This window comes from Chiloscyllium plagiosum, chromosome 17 (genome assembly GCF_004010195.1).
Source record: "Chiloscyllium plagiosum isolate BGI_BamShark_2017 chromosome 17, ASM401019v2, whole genome shotgun sequence".
Classification (NCBI taxonomy): Eukaryota; Metazoa; Chordata; class Chondrichthyes; order Orectolobiformes; family Hemiscylliidae; genus Chiloscyllium; species Chiloscyllium plagiosum.
Window position 1 is genome coordinate 47,005,382 of NC_057726.1, and position 4,608 is coordinate 47,009,989.

Consider the following 4,608-nt stretch of genomic DNA (forward strand, 5'->3'; position numbering starts at 1 on the left):
GCTATCTTTTAGTTCAACAATCGGGTTCAAAGATTGTTTATTCCTGATTGTCAGGTGATTGATTTTTTGAGTTTTGATGGGTAGGTTCCACTTAGAGGAAAAACTACATCCCACTTCTGGAATTACATTAATCCATTGACAGATGAGAAAACTCCTCGCTGGTTGTGGTTATTGCATGCTTCAGAATGTGCTTTATACCGCATGATACAAACATTGAAAATTTGGTATATTATGAAGTTAATGTACTGATGCAACATGTTTATGATATATTGAAGAAGTTGTCAGGATACTAAAGGTGATAAGGGTAGAATTTCCACAGGGATTCTCCCAGTCTCAAGCTATAACACTGATTGTAGATCAGAAGAAACTGTGGAGAAATGCAGTAAATAGCCATTAATGCTTTGTGCTGACATTTCTGCTAATCTTCCACAAAGTAACAGCAAATGGCCAGGAGAAACTCAACAGAAATTCCACCTGATGAAGTTTTAAGGAAAATTTGAAGTAGATTAAGAGTTTATATTACTATCTTTGTTATAATTACATGTTGAATGTGCATGCATTAAATGCCCAGTCTTGCAGATATAGTCTGTTTGATTAAAAATGCTTTATAATGCTTATGTTCAATGGAATATACAATGAACTTTTACAAAAGTCAGTATGCCATGTTAGATGACAGCACTAATATAAATTGCATTTGTACTGGCAACTTTGGATGCTACCACATCTGCAGCTACCTCAATTCCATTGGAAGTAATTACTTCTGATGTTAAAGTTCAATGTGAATTGTCTCCTAGAAATCAGAAAGTAATTCTCTCAAACACAGAAACAATAAAGGTTCTATATTGAGGGCTGCAATTGCAACAGCATTGTAATAATATCTCTATGTTTTTTCTTTTCTTTCTTTTGAATATCACCACTGAGACTTAACGCCTTCATGTACAATATTTTATAGAAAGATTGCTCTTTGACAATTATGAAGCACTATACAATCAAGTAACATATAGTTAGGGCTCACAGCCTTTCTGACAGTAAAAGCAAGAAACATTATTATCCCACAATAGAATAAGACAGTGATAGCTGAAATCTATACCCAAAATTTATGCAAACAAGCTACGTTAGCAAACTTTTGCATTTCTGTTTTTCGTTCCTGAAGTTGATTGAGCAAACATTTATTGTATGCAATTTAAAAAGAATTGCAAATCTTCAGGAAAATAGTCTATTCAAATTGTGAAATGGATGTGTAACTTGCAACATGATTAATTGAAGATGGTGGGACATAAGATTTCCTTATTCTTTTGTGGTATTATGCATCTTCAGCTTACTGGCAGTGCCTCACTGGTAATACAGGTAGTTCTTCAATAACATGATGGTTGCGTTCTTATGCAACACTGCATTATAGAAAAATTCCACTCTAGAAACAGCCAACACACGTTTTAAAAATTTGCGCTTTAGAAACAGTGCCCCAATTCATCAATCGCATTATAGTGAATTTGCAAAACGTGGATTGTACTGATCGACTTGTAATCCATATCAATAACAGTTTCAGAGATAAAAATAGAAGGCCCTGGTGAAACTCAGCAGGTCTGGCAGCATTCATTGCTAAAGAAATAGTGTTAACATTTCAAATCTAATGTGATGCATAGGTGGAATCTTACAGGTACCTGAGCGACATGAGCTATGGCTAGATTAGTGGCAGAATTGGATGAGAGGTCCAACAAGACCAATTTTGATATTGGGAGCATCGAACTGCATATTTTACTCTTAAGAATAATGCTTAAGTCTTGTGAGAATTATCACAAATTACTTGTTGCTTTTTTTTTCTATTTTCAGGAAAATTAATTTATTCCTATTTCCACACATCAAATTGTGCTAGACTTCAATAGGTCTGAGAGAGATTTGATATTAGAATAAAAGAATATAACACATTCATGCAGAAAAATCTAAATGCAGGTTATTAGACTTAGTCTCAACCCTAAGACCTGTACTCTTTAAAAAAAACACCAGTCCTTTACACAGCAAGTGTTTTCTACAAAGGGGGAATAGGAAGTATGAGAAATGAATTTTGGAACAAGCCCTCACATTTAAAATCCAGTCAAAATCCCTCGAAGAATCAAGATTCTCATGCAACTTCAAAAAATGTAAACATACAACATTTATTCTAAAGTTTTGCTTTGCTTTTAGTCATTTTGTTCAGTACTTGTGGTGTACGACTTATAAGTGATCTAGACTCTGTGTGACTTTGAACCAGTGACCCAGGCTTGGATTTTTTAAAGGATTTATCGTCCTGCTTCTCCACTTTGATAGAGATTGAATCTGGGCCATGACCTCAATCTAGACTGGGACCTTTTAGGATAGAATGACAAAGACCTTCTTGGAGAAAAAGACCTAGAAGTTCCGTTCCAGCCATGGCTGTATGAATGGGTGGACTTTCTTCCCTTCAATCATGAATGCAATCTAGTTCTGGACTTGTTCTTTCTGTGATGACAGTCATAAGCATGATGACCCTTTTCTCTAAAGTCATAGTATTGATCAATATGATCAAAAGATCAGCCTGCTGGTGGTCGCTCAAAGTATTAGCAGCAAAGCATTCCTGTTGATAATTGTAGATGGAAGTGTGAGCCACAAACAATCTTGCCATCCAAACCAGGAACAGCATCTTCAGGATCTCGAGGCTTCTCAAAATTCAGAACCGGGGGGTTCAGTGCTATCCACTCTGCATGCTCTAGTACCCTTTTATAGGCACCTGTTCCGAGATTACCTATATAGACTTTGGTTTCCTTCCCTGTGTCCATTCTTCGCCAACTGAAAGTGAAGCCTGCCCTGTCTCTCCCATTTACGTGTATATGCTTAGACATGGTTACACACAATAAACAGTAGTTCATAAATTCATAACACATAGGAGCAGAATTAATCCATCATTCAGCCCACCGAGTCTGCTTTGCCATATGATTATGGCTGATATGCTCCTCGTCCTCATCTTCCTGCCTTCTCTCCATATCCCTCCAACTCATTGCCAATTAAAAATCTGTCTAACTCCTCCTTAAATCTCTCAGACCTATTGAAGTCTAGCACAATTTGATGTGTGGAAATAGGAATAAATTAATTTTCCTGAAAATAGGAAAAAAAAGCAATAAGTCATTTGTGATAATTCTCACAAGACTTAAGCATTATTCTTAAGAGTAAAATATGCAGTTCGATGTCCCAGCATCCACTGCACTTTGGGGTAGCAAATTCCACAGATTCACAACCCTGTGGGAGAAGCAGTTTCTCCTCAACTCTGCTTTAAATTTACTACCCCTTATCCTAAGACGATGACCTATCATCTAGAATGCCCCACAAGAGGAAGCATCTGCTCCACTTCTATGTAATCCACACAATGTATCATCTTGAATATCTGAATTTGATCTCCCTTCATTCTTCAAAACTATAGGGAGATAGGCCTAAATTGTTCAATCTCTTTGTCACTTGCTAAACACCTTGTTGACAGCTGAACTCGCCTCATTAATAATCAGCTTCCCATCTTACCAAACAAGCTAGACATTGTGAAAACTCGGAATGGAAACCAGAGTGGGTAACTGGCAAATTCAGCTCATCGCTTGCTTTAAAGATCTCCTATATTACAGGCCACACGCACCCCACGCCCACAGACACTGACATCTGATATACACCAGTCTCCAAGAACACCAATAGCACATCTCCCATTCACTTTCAGCATGCTTCGACACTTCAGTGCTGCATCTTGGGTTGTACTGGCAACAATCATTGTAATACTACAGCAAGGACACAGTGCACTCAGGGACATGCACTCAACTCAAGCTGCATCTCTGGGTTCTTTACTCATAGAGTCATAGAGATGTACAGCATGGAAACAGACCCTTCAGTCCAACCCATCCATGCCGAACAGATATCCCAACCCAATCTAGTCCCAGCTGCCAGCATCTGGCCAATATCTCTCCAAACTCTTCCTATTCATATACCCATCCAAACGCGTCTTAAATGTTGCAATTGTACAAGCCTCCACTACTTCCTCTGGCAGATCATTCCATACACATACCACTCTCTGTGCAAAAATGTTGCCCCGTAGGTCTCTTTTACATCTTTCCCCACTCACCCTAAACCTATGACCTCTAGTTCTGGACTCCCCAACACCAGGGAAAAAACTTTGCCTACTTACCCTATCCATGCCCCTCATAATTTTGTAAACCTCTATAAGGCCACCCCTCGGCCTCTGACACTCCAGGGAAAACAGCCCCAGCCTGTTCAGCTCTCCGTAGAGCTCAAATCATCCAACCCTGGCAACATCCTTGTAAATCTTTTCTGAACCCTTTCAAGCTTTCCGATAGGAAAGAGACCAGAATTGCACACAATGTTCCAACAGTGGCCTAACTAATATCCTGTACAGCCATAACATGACCTCCCAACTCCTGAACTCAATACTCTGACCAATAAAGGAAAGCATACCAAATGCCTTCTTCACTATCCTATCTACCTGCGACTCCACTTTCAAGGAGCTATGAACCTGCACTCCAAGGTCTCTTTGTTCAGCAACACTCCCGAGGACCTTAGCATTAAGTGTATAAGTCCTGCTAAGATTTGCTTTCCCAAAAT

The 4,608-nt window shown here is 38.8% G+C and overlaps 1 pseudogene; it reads right to left on the reverse strand.

Annotated features, from left to right (window-relative positions):
• Positions 1–2,158: 2,158 nt before the first annotated feature.
• Positions 2,159–4,608, reverse strand: part of LOC122558736 — a 4,984-nt pseudogene continuing 2,534 nt past the window's right edge.